The sequence below is a fragment of the Mesoplodon densirostris genome, chromosome 10 (assembly GCF_025265405.1).
Source record: "Mesoplodon densirostris isolate mMesDen1 chromosome 10, mMesDen1 primary haplotype, whole genome shotgun sequence".
In the NCBI taxonomy this organism is placed as follows: Eukaryota; Metazoa; Chordata; class Mammalia; order Artiodactyla; family Ziphiidae; genus Mesoplodon; species Mesoplodon densirostris.
Genome location: NC_082670.1, coordinates 33240829 through 33261880, shown reverse-complemented (window position 1 = coordinate 33261880; position 21052 = coordinate 33240829).

Here is a 21052-nt window from a genome sequence, read left to right as displayed (position 1 = left end):
AGTGCTGGGAGCCCCCCAATCCCATATTCAAAGTACTCAACTTTTAGTAGATATTTACACTGGAAAAGTCTGATCCAGAACAGACGGATGGACCAATGGATGGAGCAAGCCCGAAGCAACTCAAGATTCAGGGAGCAGGTTATACCCACTCCACAAAACGATCTGTTCTCCTTAAAAAGGTACTCAAGGAGAAGCAGCAGACCAAGTTCCCCACTGTCATCCATTCTGCTTGGTCATTCAGCACCCACATCCGGTGCCCTACAGGGTGCAAAGCCCTAGCCTGAGCTTCCTGGAGAATAACGGGGAGAGATCAGGGTACCCACTTTGAGGAGTTTCCCCTCAACAGCGGGAGGCTGGGCGTGTGCAGAGGAAGAAGGCAGCCGGCACAAAGGCCATGTAAACAAGTCCAGGCTGACCGGAAGCACCCCTGGTCTGAGTGCCTCTGAGCAGATAACCCAGACTAGGTCAACCATGTGCTCTCCCTGAGATGTGCCCTCCATCACCTCAGCATCATCTCCATCACATCATCTCAGCATCATCGGATGCTGAGGTGTGTCAAATAGTCCCAGTGATGCCTTAATCAAAACCCTCATCAACAGCTCCCCTCGCTCCTCCATCGTCCATCTGCCTCTAGAACTACAAAAACATCTTCCAGGGCTTAAGCCCAGGCCCTGGTTTTCTTCTCTCACGTACACCTCTGAAACCTCACTCTATTCCTTCAGCCTCAGCTTTCATGTTTCTCCAGCTCTAACCTTCATCCCAAACTCCCAGCCCACACCCCCACCTGGATGTCACACAGACACCTCAAACACAAGATGCTCAAAACCTATCTCTCCTTTTTTTTTGCATTCTGTGTTGGTTAACCATGATCCACTGGGTCACCCAAGATGAAAACGTGGACATTAGTCTTTCTCAGCTCCTCTGGCTCCGAGTTTCCACATCAGCCTATAAGCGGATCCTGTCACCTCTACTTCCAAAATGTCACTGGAATCTGGCCCCTCCATTCAAGGCTCCGGTACTCCCAGCTAAGCCTAGCACTGCTGCAATACTCTCTTCCCATGGTCTCTCTACCTCCATTCACCCTCTCCAGCCTGTGTTCCCCAGGATTGCCCAACCACTCTTTCAAAACTTCAGGAATGCACACGTGCTCCCTCTGCTTCTTTAAACCTTAAAATCTCTATGTCTACAGGGCAAAATCCAGACCACTTATCTGAAACGGACATGCAAAGTCAGCCATTAAAAAAAAAGGCTGCCATGATCTACCCTAAATTCTCCCTCCAGCTTTATCTCCCCTCCAATCCCCCCACCCCTTCCGACCTATACTCCAGGGCCACTGAGTGTCCAACACGGATGCTCCTGCTCAGCAACACACACTGCTTTCTGCCTAAACCCCACATCCCCACCGCTCTTGAAATGCTCCATGTCCTTCAAGGCCAGCTCATATATCACCTCTGCAGAGACGCTCGCCTCAGTTTCTCTGCTGAAGTCTGAAGGGAGCTGTGGGGTGAGATACAGGGTCCACAGAGGCCACTCTGACTACTGACCAGCCAGGAGAAGTGTGCCTTTGCAAAGTCATCATAATTCAGGGTCGGGTCCTCAGCTTTGCAGGAGAAAATGTGTTTCTTGAGGCTGCCTGTGGAGTAGACACAATCTAATTGTCTCCAATAAAGGCCATGGAAAGAAACGGAGAGACAAAACAGAAAAACAGAGCCACAGGGGAACCTCAATACCAGCTGATCCGCCCATGCTGTCATTGACATGGGAAGTCAAAGTCCAACCAGAGTGCGGCACGGTGAACAGAGCAGCCTGTCCTCAGCCAAGGCGCCCACTGTTCCCACAAAAGACGGTGTAGGGACTTCCCTGGTGGCGCAGTGGTTAAGACTCCGCATTCCCAATGAAGGGGGCCTGGGTTCGATCCCTGGTCAGGGAACTAGATCCCACATGCATGCTGCAACTAAGAATTTGCATGCCACAACTAAGACCTGACATACATACATACATAAATAGATAGATAGATAGATAGACCATGTAGAGCAATGCTCGACATTGTGAGTCAAGAGTTACAGAACTGGGGCTTCCCTGGTGGCGCAGTGGTTGAGAGTCCGCCTGCTGATGCAGGGGACACGGGTTCGTGCCCCGGTCCAGGAAGATCCCATGTGCTGTGGAGCGGCTGGGCCCGTGAGCCATGGCCGCTGAGCCCGCATGTCCGGAGCCTGTGCTCCGCAACGGGAGAGGCCACAACAGTGAGAGGCCCGTGTACCACCAAAAAACAAAAAACAAAAATTACAGAACTGGGGTTTGAAACTCAGCGTGGCCACTTACTCTGTGACTTTGGATGACTTAACCTAGACTGTTGCCTTCCTCATCTGTCAAATGGGGCTAGTGATTCCCTTTGTCCTGCCTATTCCATCTGCCTGGACCGCTCTTCCCCTAGATTCCCACACAGCACCCTTCCCCCTTCTCTCATGCCTCTGCTCATTGTTCACCTCTCAGAGAGGCTTTCCTGACCTTTTTAGATAAAATGGGAGCCACTTCCCCTACCTCTAGAATTCCCATCCTCCTAACCCTGCCACATCCCCAGTGCCTGGACCAGGGCTTGAGGGAAGTGTTCAACAAATACAGCAGAATGGATGAATGAAGCAAACAGACCCCACAGAGGTGTGAGGCTGTAAACTGTACAGAACTGTGCATGGCCCACCCCATGCAATGGTACACTTTATTAGGAGAGCCTCCTACTGAGAGCCTGCCACATACCAGGCACCCAGAAATGCCCAAGCGGAGCTGGGGGCTCAGAGTCCTGTTGGAAAAACAGATGGAAACCTTGGGAGAAGGGCACCTGCTCCAGGCTGTATGTGTGTGTGTGCGCGTGTGTGTGTGTATGTGGTTTTTCTCCTAGTGAAGACTTAGTGATGCTTAGTGAGGTGTGAGGACCAGGAATATTTGGTGTGTGGTCCAGCACTGCCAGCAGGTAGGGCCCAAGACAGGATGGTGGCAAGAACGGAGGCCGGACAGAAGGCAGAGCAGATCATGAAGGGCTTTGAGGCTGCAGCAGAATCTGAGTTGTGCCCCAAAGGCAATGGAGAGCTATTAAAGGGTTTTCATCTGCGCCAGAACCTGAGTACATAAGCATTTGGAGTTTCAGGAAGAGTAAACTAAGTGAGCAGTTAAGAGGTTCTTGTAATAACTTAGTGAGAGATTCCAAGGGCAGCTTATGATAATAGAAGAAATGAAGGAGACAGAATCACTGGAACTCGGTGGCCATTTGGTTGGTGGTGGGGAGAATAGTCCAGGCTGACTCTTGGGAGTCTGGCTTTGGCAATTTGAAGGAAGGTGTTTCTATTTCCTAGAATTAGGAATCTCAGTGGAAGAACAGATTTAGGGGGAAAAGATTCTCTATTTCACAGGGTGCTGTTGAAGTGTCCACATTCAAGTGAAGTCCCACACCGGCTGGACATAATAAATAGGTGTCATTTATAGAGTCCTTACCGTGTGCTTGGAATGCCGAGTCTATTTTCATTCTCACAACAATCATTTAAGGTAGGCATTACTATCCCATTTCACAGGTAAAGAGACTGAGACTAAAAAAATAACTTTTAAGGTCCACAGCCAACATGGGCCCAGCTGGAGTGTGAACTCTGGCCCTGGCTGCAGACACCCTCCCCTCTCTCCGACCTTGACCTTCCTTGATGCCTTGAGCCTGGATGTCAGGGGTATGCATGCACCTTTGAAGTCCTCAGCACAGGCAACCCAGCCCTGGACTGAATGCTGCCACCTAGGAAATGTGGGAGAGCAGAATACAGAGATCACCCACATTCAAGGGCTAAGTGGAGAAAGAGGAGCCTCAGAAAGGAACAATAGCCCGAGAGGTGGGGAGAGAAGGGAGAAAGCTGAAGCAAAGAGCTGATGCCAGATCACGATGCTGCCAGAGGTCAGCAGGGCCAGGACCCCTCTCTCAGCCCAAGCACCCCCCAGCCCCACTGACGCATTCTTTCTTCAGATATGTTAACAGAGGCCAAGGGTTAAGGTCAAGCCCTCCTTGGCTCTAGAAGCCTCTGTGTCTCTTTAGATCAGTTTGCCTATTTTTGCTCTGACCCATTATGTATCGATTTTATAGTTTACCTCAGAGCAGAGGATCTTAATTTCAATTTCTGGGAAGTTTCTTCCAGGCTGACCTCCTGCAGTGTGGAATGTAACAAAAATATTATCTATTAGGCCTGTAGACTCAGATCTAGATTAAAATACAGGCTCTGCTGTGTGACCTTGACCCTCAGCCTTCTCACCTATAAAACGGGGATCATATAAGCTGCTTGCAGGGGTGGTTCTGAGGGAGAGAAATGCACCTCCAACGTCCAATTTATGGTATGTGTTGTAATTATTACGTTGTCTCCATTTACTGCTTGGCTTCATTCCTGATCACCTGGTGAACTGGTGAAGAATCCTTTTTTTTTGGGCTTCCCTGGTGGCGCAGTGGTTGAGAGTCCGCCTGCCGATGCAGGGGACACGGGTTTCGTGTCCCAGTCCGGGAAGATCCCACATGCCACGGAGCGGCTGGGCCCGTGAGCCATGGCCGCTGAGCCTGTGCGTCCGGAGCCTGTGCTCCACAGCGGGAGAGGTCACAACAGTGAGAGGCCCGTGTACCGCAAAAAAAAAAAAAAAAAAAGAATCCTTTTTTTTTTAGCGGCGCCACGTGGCTTGCGGGATCTCAGTTCCCCAACCAGGGATTGAACCCGGGCCATGGCAGTGAAAGCCTGGAATCCTGACCACTAGGCCCACTAGGCTACCAGGGAACCGCCGAGCTTATAAAGAATTCTGATGCCCCTACTCCACTCCCAGACCGGGAGACCAGAATCTCTAGGCCTGGGGCCCAGGTTCTGTATGTTTATCCCCAGGTGGTTATGAAACACGTCCAGGGCTGAGCCACAAGTCCCGCTCTAGCAAGGAATTACTCCCTCCTTCCTATATATCTTCATGCTGAATTTCTCAGTCTATCCGTAAAGTACCTCTTAGAAGGAAGGTCTGTCTCTCCTAGGATCGTACATTCTCAGAGGGCCACCCCCTCCCAGGATGAATGTGGTTATTCCCAAACCAACAATCTATTGAGTCATGCCTCCTATCCATTTACAAGAATTTCATTGTCAAAGGGCAACCGGGGAGCTTTCTAATTTATTCATATATTCCCTCATTTGCAGTTGCCCCTTTAAGCTCTCTACAACATGGATAATTGAGAATTCACACACATTCTGGGGTGAGGTTGGAACAAATGGAAAGAGAAGAAGTTTAGCACAAGTTCATCCAAGTCTCCTCCAGGTATGAATATCTGCTTCATAATTAATGATAACAAGAACAACAGAAACAGTTATATATACTGTGTGTCAGGCATGGTTCTAAATGTGTTACATAAATTAATTATTTTAATCCTCAAATTTATTGTTATCCCCACTTTACAGAGGAGGAAACTGAGAGGTCCAGGATCTGGATTTAATGATTTAAGGACAAGCGAAGGAGACATGGACTGGGCAAGCCCCCAGCGGCCTCAAACCAGAGACCACTGAAGAAGAAAAATTGACCTTGTTCCCAGGCCTGGGGAGGATGCAGGAGGAGGAGGGCTGAGTCCCAGGAAACCAGACTGGGGGTCACAGCTGACCACAGGCCAGAGGCTTCCTGGATTCCCTAGCAGAGGAATGAGAGACATGAAAGGGAAATTCCTCCAGGAAAAGACAGCATTTTTGAGGGTTTTTTGCCCTCATCTCTGATTTCAGACCCATGGTTTCTTTGCTGAGTCATGGAGGACATTTTGAAAGGGGTGGGGCGGTGGCGGAGTATCAAGTCCCCACTCCCAAGGCCGGACTCGCTGGGGGCCTCCAGGGCAGCCCAGCTCCCTGCCCCTGGAAGGCTGACACCACCCAGCACCTGTTCTTAAAATAGTTCACCAGGAGGAAGTATATTCTACGCTCTTCTTCCTCATCTTCCCCTGAGTCTCTTCAGTGAATAAATTAAAACACGAATGAATGCTTGAATGATCAAGTCAATAAGTGATGGGACAAGCATTTACTAATCCCCTACTGAAGGCTTTGGAATCAGATACCCCTTGGATTCCAGCTCTACCACTCATGACACTAGGCAGGCGACGGAGCCTCAGTTTCTTCACGTGTAAAATGGGGGTGTTTGTTTCAGTCTACAAGCTTGAGGGGAGGGCCAAGGGAGGTAAGAGAGGCAAAACTCTTGGCACCCGGTGGCATTCCATAAATGGTACCTCCTGTGTGCCAGGCACCGAGAGGGGTTGGAAATCAAAGAGGAATACACCTGGTCCTCTAGTTCACAGCCCAGTGGGAGGGGAAATAGAGATACAATGAATCAACACAATGGATGAGTGCTAGAAGACAGGCCAGGTCCCAAGGCAAAGGACACAGAAGGGGAAAAGACCGGCTTCCAAGTTGGGATGGGGCACATCTGGAAGTTTCTGCAAAGTCTCTGGTCCAGGGCTTCTCAGACAATCACCTGCACAGAATCACCGGGACTTTGTGAAAATGCAGACTACGATTCAGCGGTTCTGGGTGGGGCCTGAGATTCTGCATTTCTAACCAGCTCCCCCAGCAATTCTGAACCAGAGATCACACTTTGAGTCCACAGCAAGGCAGCTGTCAGCTGTCCTCACACTCACAAATTTCTCTATTACTCTTTGTATCCATTTTAGGACACCTGCTCAAAGTGACTTGCAGAACCTGGTAACTGGGCAGCTACCTGAGCCCCTCCCCAGATCCCAGAATCAAAGTCTCAGATTCACCCTGGTGACTCTGTTGCCCACTAAGGTTCATGTCCTTGAAGGTGGTTATTTATTTGCTTCCTCCATCCTTCCCCTTTCTAGGCCAGATCATCCAAATGCTTCAGATATTTTCACATCCGGTATTTTGTAATGAATTCCCTTTAAAAGGTCATAGATTTAGGAGAAAGGAGTTTAATTATGAGTCTTTTATTAATGTAAACCATCTTCATTCCATATCAAGGGGTAGGAGAGGGGAAACTATTGGAAAAGATTAGAATTTTTTGCTGATTTTGATAAAACAGTGGTTATCAACAAAGATAACATTTAGCTGACAGCAAACAGGGTAAGATGTGTCACCAATTCAAAGATTATTTTAGATAAATCACTGCACCAGAAAACATAACTTGCCCTAAAATCTTATGGCTCACATATGGCAGGAACTTTGATGGAGTTTTCCCCATATTTGACAACTATCCTAATACTTATATGATATCACCAGTCACTTGTGAAGCTGGAATAAACTTTTCTAAACCATCGATAATTTTAACAACCTCCAATCAACCATGCTAGATAACACTGGGTTATCTTTTTTATTTTCTCTATGGAAACTGTCGTAAGAAGATACAAAGAGGATGCAGCCAAAAGATGTAGGAAAAAAGTACTATAGAGGGGAATCAAGTAGATAACACAAATATTCTGTTATTTTTCTGGATTTTGTGACATTTGTGACATTTTTCATCTTTAACATTTTTCTAATATCTCGTGATTTCATTTCAAAATCTAAATAAATATTCACTTTTGTACCTTTTATATTTGGGATTTTGCAGTGTTTTTCTTAAAGAGGGCCCCCCAAAATTGCATTAGCTTTAGACCCAACAAAATCTGCATCTACCCTGGGGCAGAGTGGAAAGCACATGGGCTTTGGTATCAGTCCTGGGCTTAAATCACAGATATATCCCTTGCTGTGTACTGTGTGGCCTTAGACAAGTAACTTAACTTCCCGTGAACCACAGTTTTCTCCTTTATCTAAAATGGGATGTAATATCTATCTCACAGGCTTGTCTCAAGGATTAAACAAGATGCTGCATGTAAAGTGGCTATTATGTGGCCATCTCAATGACCTTGTGGTAAAGAGAGAATTGAGACAGTGAGAGGTTCATTTGAGGTCACACAGCTGAGGACATGTACTTTAGAAAAAAAAGTCTGGATTTCAAGTTTATATTAACAATCCTCCTTCCTCCCTATCTCCCCCACCCCTTTCAAGACAGGAAGTAAAAAGCAATCCCATGTTATCCGTGAGCCCAACTAACTCTAACCCATTCCTCTTCACCAAAGAGAGGTCACAGAGCCATTTCCCACCACCAGTACAACCCGCCTCCACGTGGGGAATATGAAACGAGCACCCATCCTGACAGCGCCTGTGAGAAATCATGAATCAGATGAAATGAAGAAACACTTGGCCTTTTGTTGAAATCATATATTTGGTTACCAGTTTTATGTTCTCTTTTTTCCACCAACTCAGACAACCCCAAGTTTCTTCTCTTCTTTCCACAAACTTGTGCCAGTTTCTTTACAAGCATTATCTCATTTCTTCCTCACCGTGGCTCCACATGGTTAGTAGTTATTACCCCCATTTTGTGGATAAAGAAACTGAGGCTCAGAGAGGTGAAGCACCTTGCCTGGATATGAATCCCAACCTGTCTAATGTCAGAGCCCAGGCTCCTAATCATCAGACAACATTGTCTTCCTGCCAACTGCCCCCTCCTGTATTTCTCAGGACAGTGGAATTGGAACTCAAGTGTGTGCTGGAGTCAAGAGTGGACAGTTAGAGGACCCTTGTGCCTCCATATTTCCCCTGAACCCCAGCATTGCCCAGCGGTGCCAAACTACTCCTGCCTCCCCTCAACCTGCCTACTGACTCATCCTTTTGCTCCCAATCCTCCCTGCAGAGTAGAGCTAAGAGCTGCCTGCCTCTTGAGGAGCTATGGGGTGGGCATCAGAAGACTCTGGTTCTAATCTGGTTGGGCCACCATCTCACCCTTAGGCAAGTTGGTGGACCTCTCTAGACCTCATTTGCCACAATGTAAAAATAAGGTAGGAAAACAGACCCCCAGGATCCTTTGCAGTTCTGACATTCTCCAAGTGAGCCCATCTGGAGTACATATATGCAGGTTATTGAACGTATTCTTGCTGATATTCTGAAGATTGCCCCCACCCAGAGCTAGAGTGTTCTCTGTTTATAGTGCATCATGAAGGCATCATATTTTTTTTGGCTGCATTGGGTCTTCGTTGCTGCGGGCGGGCTTTCTCTAGTTGAGGCGAGCGGGGGCTACTCTTCGTTGTGGTGCGCAGTGGCTCCTCTTGTTGAGGAGCACAGGCTCTAGGCGTGCGGGCTTCAGTAGTTGCAGCACGCGGGCTCAGTAGTTGTAGCTCGAGGGCTCTAGAGTGCAGGCTCAGTAGTTGTGGCACACGGGCTTAGTTGCTCCGCGGCATGTGGTCTCTTCCTGGACCAGGGCTCAAACCCGTGTCCCTTGCATTGGCAGGCGGATTCTTAACCACTGTGCCACCAGGGAAGCTCTCCTTGTCTATTTTTGACCTGGTATATAGACACTGAAAGGGGTACCCTGGAAGGAAGACTGAGTTGGAGAGGTGCAGAAGAAGCAAGAGACATGGGATGGACAGATGGTGTGACTCCGGATGGCTGCACCTGGCTGATCTGGGGAAGAGAAGGGCCTCACCCTCTGTCCAGCCCCACCCACGTGTGTCTGGGCAACGTCAATGAGATGTTGGGCTGGAAAATGCTGGAGAACATGAAAATATCCAAAGTGGGAATGACAGATATTTCTGAAATGCATTCCAAATTTTCTATCTCAGCAGGCAATGCCAAATCTCTGGGCTCAAGCATAGAATCTGTTCTTTCCTTCCCTCCACATTGGCACCATTCCTAATCAGAATTTCATTCTCCATTCAAGCAGTCAGCTCGAAGCCTCCAACTCTTCCAGCCTCAGAGAGCCCAGCCCATCTGCTCTAAATCCTTTAAAACAAACAAATAAACTGGTAAAACAAACAACATTCCTACCATTTCTCTCTCTTCAAAAAAAAATAAAAAATCTTGGCATTTATTTAAAATACTAAAAAATGGAAACAACCTAAATGTCCAACAATAGAGGATTCATTAAATAAATTATAACCTTACAATAAAATATTATACTATAATAGAATATTATACTATATTATATATTATGGTCGAATACCATAATATCAACCATGGATGTAAAACAGAGTGTTAGCTATCAGTGTGACCCCTGGAGGTGGACTGACCCCATGTCTGCCACGTACCAGCTGTGTGGCCTTGACAAGTCTCTCTCTGCCGTAGGTGTGCATCCGAAAAATGACAATAATAATAAAAAGAGCTGTAGACTCCGCAGTCAGACTTCCTGCCCGATTTAAATCCCAATTCTGTCACGTTCTAATAGCTGTACAATCTTGGACAGGTGAATTAAGCCTTCTGTGCCTCAGTTTCTTCTACTGTAAATGAAATCTACCACGGGGATTTTGGGAGGTGCGAATTAAATGAGCTACCACATGTAAAACCCTTAGAACAGCTAATCTGATATTATCTTTCCCCACTGCCACCCTGCCTCTAACCGCCCCCAAGTGATTTCTAAATATAAATGCACATCCAAGTCGCTTAGAACGCGCCACCTCGAAAAGGAACACCTGAGCTACTCCAGCTGTGCCTGCATCCAGATCAGGTGGGTGCCTTGGCAGGGGCGTCCGTCATCCCTAAGAACTGGCTGAGCAGGCGCTAACCCTCGTCCCTTCCCCTCTAACGCGAGCAGCTGGGGGTGGCTGGGGCCCACTCTGGTCCGGAAAAACAACAGTCCGAGCTCAGGGCCTGGTGAGCCACGTGATGGGGCGCACTGCCCTTGAGCTGAACTGGAAGCTCGATGGCTGTCTGCAGCGGGCTTCTGATGGAGGGTCCCAAGCGCCCTCGTTACCCTCAACAACAGCCCAACTCGGCCGGCCGGGGTCACAGGGAGGCAGCCACCTGCTGAACCACAGCACGGTTCAGTTCCCACCTTGGCTCTTCCTCTGCGTAAACCCGGGCCCTGTCATCAATTTAACCCTGCAAAGGGGGCAGGGGGGTGGGGGCCAATCTGCTATTTCTCTTGAGCTTAACTGTCAGTTCCCCATGGTTCTGGGCTTCCAGCAGAATGACGGTAATTCATATGGCACATTATACTTTTTCAGAGTTTACACACACATGACCCCATTTAAAAATGATCATCATTTACGTGTGTACAATGCTTAACCATATTAGAAATTGCTTTCTCCTCCACTAACTGATTTCACCCTTTTTTTTTTTTTCCCGGCCGTGCAGCTTGGCTTGGGGAATCTTAGCTCCTCCTCCAGGGATCCAACCCGTACCCCCTGCAGTGGAAGCGCACAGTCTTAACCACTGGACCACCAGGGAAGTCTTGATTTCATCTTCACAGGAACACTGGGAGCTGAACTGGAGAAACTAGAGTGGGGGAAGGGACAGGGCATTGCCTGGGGAGGTGGCTTCAGGGCCACCCAGGCAGCGTGACCTTAGTGAAGGCACCTCATGCCAGACCTACCTCCTCAGCCTCTAAAATCTGACCTACCAACATGTTCAGAGGGGCCCCCACTCCTGGGGGGACTCCAGGTAACCAGCACCCTAAGACAGCTGCGCACCCCACACAGCCAAGTATTAACCGACAGTGTGAGACACAGCTGCTGAGTGGACAGGACAGAGGCACCCAGGGGCCTCCGGTCAGCACATTCTCTCCCGGTAGGCCCTTCCCCAGGGGGGACCAGAGGGGAATCAGAAGGGGGCTAGGGGGGTATGGGGTTGAACTAAGGGAGGGGCCACAGGGTTCCAGTGTTGGGGGCACAGCCTGAGTGGTGACTCTTTTCACAATAGGTAATAATCACTAGGTCAGGCCCCCTCTCCACTCAGTGACCTCTTTCCTCTTTTAAAAAGTATCCAGGGGCCTCCCAGGTGGCGCAAGTGGTTGAGAGTCCGCCTGCCGATGCAGGGGATACGGGTTCGTGCCCCGGTCTGGGAGGATCCCATATGCCGCGGAGCGGCTGGGCCCGTGAGCCATGGCCGCTGAGCCTGCGCGTCCGGAGCCTGCGCGTCCGGAGCCTGTGCTCCGCAACGGGGGAGGCCACAACAGTGAGAGGCCTGCGTACTGCAAAAATAAATAAATAAATAAATAAATAAATAAGTAAAAAAAAAGTATCCAGGGCTGGGAATTCCCCGGCAGTCCAGTGGTTAGGGCTCTGTGCTTTCAGTGCTGCCCTGGGCTCGATCCCCAGTCAGGGAACTAAGATCCCACAAGTTGCGCAGCATGACCAAAAAAAAAAAAAAAGTATCCAGGGCTAATGGACCTTTCTTAGAAAGTAGATGGATATGTTAGTTTCCTGGTCCAATGACAATTAGGTCTTGTTGGTCTGGAAGCCATTCTAGTAACTCTGCACTCCTGTGCTCCATCCATCCTCTTTTGACCCCATGTCTACCTCTCAGAGTCTGATTCTGCTTTCCAGTTCTGGATGGAGGTGAGGGAAGCAGGGAGAAATACATCACTGAAGCTGTTAGATTGTATTATTATTGCTCTTATTCTGATTTTATATATGAGGAAACTGAGGCTCTGAGAAGTTGTGAAAACAAAGCTGTCTTCTGCACGTGAAAGATATCAGACTATCAGCTCCTTGGGGTGGAGATCCTACTGGACTGACCTGGACAACACCTCCTGGCACCACAGCACAGCACAGAGCCTCCCCGCCAGGAGCCTTCCTCTTCCACTTGCCAGTTCAAATGCGAGGCTGTGTGCGGCTGTACTTTGCTCAGGGGCCACAGGGCAGCTGTCCCGAAAATAGTCTGACTCTCTGCCAGGAGGGTATATTCGAAGAACTAGATGACAGTTGTAGTGGCAGAGCTGTGTGGCTCCAATCACATCTTTACCCAATCCCCCCATCTCAAAGCTCACATTTGCAGAATGACTCACTGACATGAGGGGTCCAGCCTGGGCCCTGAAATGAGAGAATCTTAGGGTCAGAAGGGGAGTCAGGGGCACCTCATTGAGCCTAACCAAATTATTCACTTTCCCCACAACTCTAGTTCCCAGAAATTTACATTTCAGAGACCAATAAAATTTCCCCCAAAATTTTGGAGACCAAAAAGTAAGAATGTTGTCAAGTAAGGTTATCAGGGAAAAAACCTAGTCTATATATACCGTATTTCATAAAATAAAGAATACCTGAACACCAAACCCTTTGAGAGGGCTCAGAATAAAGGACAATACCTTTAATGGAATGAATCTAGTTATGTAAAAAACCCAGTACATCCTCTGATGAAAACTAGTTTGCAGTCACAGTCCTGTACCCGCCCCCCTATGATCTATGCAGCACTTGTGGGAACTTCTTCAATGATGGGAACTCACAATTTCTGAGACAGCCCAATCTATTTTCAAAAAAACTTTAACGGGCTTCCCTGGTGGGGCAGTGGTTGAGAGTCCGCCTGCCGATGCTGGGGACACGGGTTCGTGCCCCAGTCCAGGAAGATCCCACATGCCGCGGAGCGGTTGGGCCCGTGAGCCATGGCCGCTGAGCCTGTGCGTCCAGAGCCTGTTTTCCGCAACAGGAGAGGCCACAACAGTGAGAGGCCCGCGTATCGCAAAAAAAAAAAAAAAAACCTTTAACTACTAAGATTTTCTGAAACTGTATAATGTACAAATATATTCTTATAAAAATTATATTATTGGGACTTCCCTGGTGGTGCAGTGGTTGACAATCCGCCTGCCAATGCAAGGAACACGGGTTCGATTCCTGGTCCGGGAGGATCCCACATGTCGCGGAGCAACTAAGCCTGTGTGCCACAGTTACTGAAGCCCGTGCGCCTAGAGCCTGTGCTCTGCAACAAGAGAAGCCACCTCAATGAGAAGCCTGCACACTGCAACGAAGAGTAGCCCCCACTCGCTGCAACTAGAGAAAGCCTGCACGCAGCAACGAAGACCCAACGCAGCCAAAAAATAAATTTAAAACGTTTTTTTAAAAGTGTAAAAAAGAATTAGATCTAAACTATTAGGAATAATGCTTCAATAACCTTTGTCTACCCACTCCACTCCAATACATATTCTGCACCCACCTTCAGCACCAATTCCACTGAGGCCAGGTCCCTGGGGGTAACAGGAATAATAGCTAATATATTGAGTGCCTACTGTGAGCTGAACACTGCTCTCTCTAAATGGCTAATACATATTCACTCAATTACTTCCTAGAACAACCTTCTGTGGTAGGTACAATTGTTATTCCTATTTACAGATTGTAAAAAAGCACAGAGAGTAATTTGCCCAAGTAAGTGGCCAAGTTCAGATTCAAACCCCAGCAGCCTGGCCCCAGGGCCCATCCTCTTAACCACTCGTTTGTGGTAAGGCTTCCTTATGTATCCAATTCAAAGGCAAAAAAATACATTTTCCACTTCCCCCCTCTTCCCATGGCCCCTGCCCCAGTTCATCCTCTCCTATCCCTACCTCCATTCTCTCCATGCAAAATACTCCTCCAATCCTGGACACGTTTAAGTTGTTAGTTTAAACTTATTCTCACTATAAAATTAGTTATGTTCAATTAAAGAAAATTGGAAAATATAAAGAAGTGGAAAGAAAAGGAAAGAAAACCAATCTATTTATAGTCTTACCAACCACTGAAACCATCTCTATTAAACATTTTGATAATGTTCCTTCCAGTTTCTTTTTTTTTATACATGAGCCTGTTTTTTTCAGACATGAGATTAAAAAAAAAAAAACCTTGGCTCTAATCATCCTATACCTAAAATTTTAGTGAAAATTATCTCATGGGCATTTTTCATGTTGTTAAACATAGAATTGTCAGTGTAAAGTTAAGCTCTGATCCTATCAGTTATTGCTCAAAAATTTCCAAGAGTTCCCCCCATGCCTATCAAATAAGTTTCAAATTCCTTAGTTTGGCATTCAAGGCCCTCTGTGATCTATTGCAGTGTGTTTTATCTCCTATTTCTTCCATACCCTGGCCCCTACCCCAACACATATTCGTGCCTTTTGGGATCTCCATTGCTTGAACACTTCCTGCACTTTTTCATACCCCCTGAGTCTTTGCTGACACACACGTTCTAGATTTTAGAGGACACCACCCAATGTTGATTGGTCTATGCTTAAATTCAAGTCTTTGTTTTGTTTTCGGCTTATAACAATACACATTTATTATCTCATAGTTTCAAATGAGTCAGGAGTTTAGCTGGGCTTTCTGCTCAGGGTTTCACAAGACTGCAGCCAAGGTTTTGGCTGGGCTGCATTCTCATGTGGAGACTCCACTGGGGAAGAATTTGCTTCCAAGTTCATTCAAGTTGGCAGGATTCATGTCTTTGGTGATGTATTAGGCCCTGGCTTCTTACTGGCTGTTGGTTAAATTCAACTCTTATTTTCCTCCCAAACTTATTTCTACTCCCTACCCCAAACCCAGCTCCACATCATTTGCTCAGGACAAAACTCTTGGAGTCATCTTTGACTTTTCTCTTTCTCACATATCACGTCTAGTCCATCAGCAACTCCAAAGGGCTTTGCCTTGGAATATCTGCTGGGAATCCTGACACTTTTCAGTACCTGCCCCATGACATCTCAAATCCAAGCTGCCTGTATCTGTCATCCATGCTAATGTAGTAGCCTATATCTAGACCTTTCTGCTGCACTCTGGCCACCATGCAGACTGTTTCCAATGCAGCAGCCAAACTGTCTTTTAAAAAAGTAAATTAAAGCAAACCATTTCTGGCCTTAAAAGTCACCGATGGCTTTCCATCACATTTAGAATAAAATCCAAAACGCTAGGCCCTGACTATCTCTTGGACCTCATCTATTACCACTCCCCCCATCCTTTACTCCCCTCCAGCCACACCTGCCTCCCAGTTGCACCTCAGACTCAAGAAGTTTTCGGGTCTTTTGCTCAGAAAGCTCTTCCTCTGTGCTGGCTGATACGGTGGCCACAAGTTTCTATTGAGCACTTGCAATGTGGTTGGTCTAAACTGAGATGCACTTCTGAATGTAAAATACACACTGGATCTCAAAGACTTAGTATAAAGATGTAAAATATCACACTAATAATGTTTTATATTGGTTATATGATGAAATAATATTTTCGATGTATTAGATAAATTAAAATTATTAAAGTTAATGTCACCTGTTTCTTTTTATTTCTTAAATGAAGCTACTAGAATTTTAAAAATTATATATGTGGTTTGAAATGCATTTCTATTGGACAGAGCTGCCCTAAACCACTGGTTCTCTACCCTGGCTGCACATTGGAATCACCCAAGGAACTTAAAAAATACTGGTGCCTGGGTTCCATCTCCAGAGATTCATGTTCAAATGGCCTGGAGTGTGGACTGGGATTCTTTTTTTAAACCTCTCCCAGGTGATTTTATGTCCAGCCAGGACTGAGACTCAGAACGGCTCTAGATTTTCCTATAGCTCCTCACTCAGGTCTCAACTTTAATGTTACTGCCCTCCCTGACCAGCCCAATTCAAATGGCACCAACATGCCCAGGCAGGCACTCTCCATGCCCAGACTCTGTTTTCTTTTTCTTAATTCTTTCACTGTCAGACATATTACATATTCATTTGTTTAGATGCTTATGGTCTGACTGCCCCCATCAGAATGTAAGCTCTCCAAGGGCCGGAACTTTGCCTTCTCCATGAAGTACGTTCAGCACCTAGAACAATGCAGAGCAAGAGAAGGCGCTCAATCATATTTGTTGAATGACTAAATGAATGTTCAAGCCACGGACCCACAAAGTTGAGGGCGCCAACCTGCTGGAAGGAGACACCAGCCATCAAGGTGGCCACGTCTCAGCAAAGTCACCATGAATAATGGCCATGTGCTGGGCATCCCCTAGCTTTCCCCCTCTCTCCTTCCCTCTCACACTCCCTCCCCGCTAAAATATTATCTTTAGAGTGTAAACTTGATAAGTTTCTGGAAGACTGTTGGACAATAAGTACCAAACTTTTTTTTTTTTTTTTTTTTGGTTGCACCGTGTGGCTTGTGGGATTTTACTTCCCTGACCAGGGATCGAACCCAGGCCCTTGGCAATGAAAGCTCCGAGTCTTAACCACCAGACTGCCAGGGAATTCCCCCAGATATATATATATATATTTTTTGCAGTACACGGGCCTCTCACTGTTGTGGCCTCTCCCGTTGCGGAGCACAGGCCCCGGACACGCAGGCCCAGCGGCTATGGCTCACGGGCCCAGCCGCTCCGTGGCATGTGGGATCCCCCAAGACCGGGACACGAACCCGCGTCCCCTGCATCGGCAGGCAGACTCTCAACCACTGCGCCACCAGGGAAGCCCCTCCCCCAGATATTTTTAAAACACTCATATTCTTCTAGGAATTTGGTCTAAGAAAGCCAGAGAAGGATATAAATATTTACATATACTTGGATAATCATACCAAGATTATGCAGAATTTTTAAAGATATGGAAAAATATTCACTATATTAAGTCAGAAAAAAAAATTGAGCAAAGAAAGAATGTTAAAATGGTTAAAAACAAGAACGAATAAACAAACTTGGCTAGAGAAGATGATTCTGACTATACTAAAGTATCAATGCATGACTGGCGGGGGGAACTGACATGTTCTATCTCTTGATCTGGTGCATTGTGCTTGTCACATGACATCTGTGATTTGTGCTCCTGTTTTATGCCCAGAGAGGAACATTCAAAAACATTACTACCGGGACTTCCCAGGTGGCACAGTGGTTAAGAATCCACCTGTCAATGCAGGGGACATGAGTTCGTGTCCTGGTCCAGGAAGATCCCACATGCCGCGGAGCGGCTAGGCCCGTGAGCCATGGCCGCTGAGCCTGCGCGTCCGGAGCCTGTGCTTCGCAACGGGAGAGGCCACAACAGTGAGAGGCCCACGTACCGCAAAAAAAAAAACAAAAAAAACACATTACTATTGGGACTTCCCAGGTGGCACAGTGGTTAAGAATCCACCTGCCGATGCAGGGGACTCGGGTTCAATCCCTGGTCCGGGAAGATCCCACATGCCGTGCAGCAGAGCAACTAAGCCCGTGCGCCACAACTACTGAAGCCCTTGCTCTTAGAGCCCATGCTCTGCAACAAGAGAAGCCACCGCAATGAGAAGCCTGAGCACTGAAAGGAAGAGTAGACCCTGCTCGCCGCAACTACAGAAAACCCACGCACAGCAACAAAGACCCAAAACACAGCCAAAAATAAATAAAATTAAAACATTACTATTGGTCATCTCTACATAGCGGAATTATGGGTGATCTAAATATTTTCCTTTAAAAATGTTCTTTATTGTCTACAGTAACATGCTCTATTTTTATACTTTAAAAAAATGAAAAAAAAAATTAAACCTCACTCCAGTTAGAAATGATCACGCCTTATTACAGGTCTTTTAGAAAGCAGTTTATCAGTAGGTATCAAGGCCTTTGAAAATATTCAAACCAGGCATAGAAAATGTTTGGAAAAATCCACAGCAAGAAATTAATAGTGATCACTTCTGTGGAGTCTGCCTGGTGAAGGGGGTTGTTGGGAAACTTTTATTTCTTTATTTGGTATATTTCTATCCAGTTTATTTATTTAACAATGAGCATGTACTACTTTCAGAATCACACACACACACACACACACACATACACACACATCAAACCCATGACCAGGAATCCTACCTTTAGAAATATATCCTTAAAAAAATTACTAAAGGACAATCTAAATAGGCCTATGTATATTAAAGAAACCAAATCAATGACTAATAACCTTCCAAAACAGAACACACCAAGCCCAGATGGGTGTTAATTTCTTCTTTCTACCACTTAAAGAAGAAATTAAATTCTCTACAATCTCTTTCAGAAGATAGATACAGAAGGAGTATGTCCTAACTTATTCTGTGAGGCCAGTATTACCCTAATACCAAAAACAGACAAAAGCATTATAAAAGAAAACCACAGCCCAACTCTCTCATGTAGATGCAAAAATCCTCAACAAAATATTAGCAAATTGAATCCAATAATACAGAATTATACAAAAATTATACACCGTGACCAAGTGAGATTTATCACAGGTATGCAAGGCTGGTTCAACATTCAAAAATCAATTAATATAATCCATCACATCAGCAGGCTAAAGAAGAAAAATCACATAATTATATCAATAGATGCAGAAAAAGCATTTGACAAAATCCAAAACCCATTCATGATTTTTAAAAATCTCTCAGTAAACTAGGGATAGAGGGGAACTTGATAAAGAACATCTACCAAAAACCTACAGCTAACATCATATTCCATGGTGAGAAGCTTGAAGTTTTCCCCCTAAGATCAGGAACAAGGCAAGGATGTCCCCTCTCACCACTGTTTTCAACATTGTACTGGAAGTCCTAGCTAATGAAACAAAACAAGAAAATAAAATAAAAGGTATACAGATTGAGAAAGAAGAAATAAAACTGTATTTGTTCACAGATGACATAATTGTCTATATAGAAAATCTGAACGAATCAACAACAACAACAAAAACCTCTGGAACTAATAAGTGATTATAGCAAGGCTGCAAGATACAAAGTTAATATACCAAAGCCAACTCCTTTCCTATAAACTAGCAATGAACAAATGGAATTTGAAATTACCATTTACATTAGCAACCCCCAAAAACAAAATATTTGTTTATTTTGTTAGATGTATACCTAAGTACAAATCTAAATGAGGAAAACTACAAAACTCTGATGAAAGATATCAAAGAAGAACTAAATAGCCAGAGAGATATTCCATGTTTATGGACAGGAATACTCAAGATTATCAAGATGTCCGTTCTTCCCAACTTGATATAAAGATTCAATACAATTCCAAAAAAATCCCAGCAACTTATTTTGTGGATATTGACAAACTGCTTCTAAAGTTTATATGAAGAGACAAAAGACCCCAAATAGTCAATTCAATATTAAGGAGAACAAAGTCAGAGGACTGACACTACCCAACTTCAAGACACTGTGGTATTCACAAAAGAATAGACAAATAGGTCAATGGAACAGAAGAGAGAGCCCAGAAATAGGCTAAACATAAATATAATCAACTGATTTGTGACAAAAAAGGAAAGGCAATGCAATGGAGCAAAGATACTCTTTTCAATAAATGGTGCTGGTACAAATGGACATCCATATGCAAATCAATCAATCAATCTAGACATAGACCTACACCCTTCACAAAAATTAACTCAAAATGGATCATAGACCTAAATGTAAAACACAAAACTATAAAACTCCTAGAAGAGAATATAGGAGAGGGACTTCCCTGGTGGCGCGGTGGTTAAGAATCCGCCTGCTAATGCAGGTGACATGGGTTCGAGCCCTGGTCTGGAGAGATCCCACATGCCGCGGAGCAACTAAGCCTGTAAGCCGCAACTACTGAGCCTGAGCCTGCACTCTAGAGCCCACGAGCCACAACTACTGAGCCCGTGTGCTGCAACTACTGAAGCCCGCGAGCCTAGAGCCCATGCTCCGCAACAAGAGAAGCCCCCACTCGCCGCAACTAGAGAGAGCCTGCATGCAGCAACAAAGACCCAATGCAGCCAAAAATAAAATTAATTAATTAATTTAAAAAAATAAAAAGAGGGACTTCCCTGGTGGTTAAGAATCTGCCTGCCAATGCAGGGGACACGGGCTCAATACCTGGTCCGAGAAGATCCCACATGCCGCGAAGCAACTAAGCCCGTGTGCCACAACTACTGAGCCTCTGCTCTAGAGCCCACGCACCACAACTACTGAGCCCGCGTGCCTAGAGACTGTGCTCCTCAACAAGAGAAGCCACCGCAATGAGAAGCCTGCGCACCACAATGAAGAGTAGTCCCCACTCGCCACAACTAGAGAATGCCCGTGCACAGCAATGAAGACCCAATGCAGCCAAAAATAAATAAATAAATTTATTTTTAAAAATTAAAAAAAATAGAGAGAGAATATAGGAGAAAACCTAAATGATCTTGGGTATGGTGATGGCTTTGTAGATACAACACCAAAAGCATGATCCATGAAAGAAATGATTGATAAGCTAGACTTCTTTAAAATTAAAACTTCTGCTCCGTGAAAGACAATATGAAGAGAATGAGAAGACAATCTACAGACTGAGATAAAGTATTTGCAAAAGATACATCTGATAAAGGACTGATAAAACTCAACAATATGAAAGTTAACAATCTGATTAAAAAGTGGGCAAAAGTCCTGAAC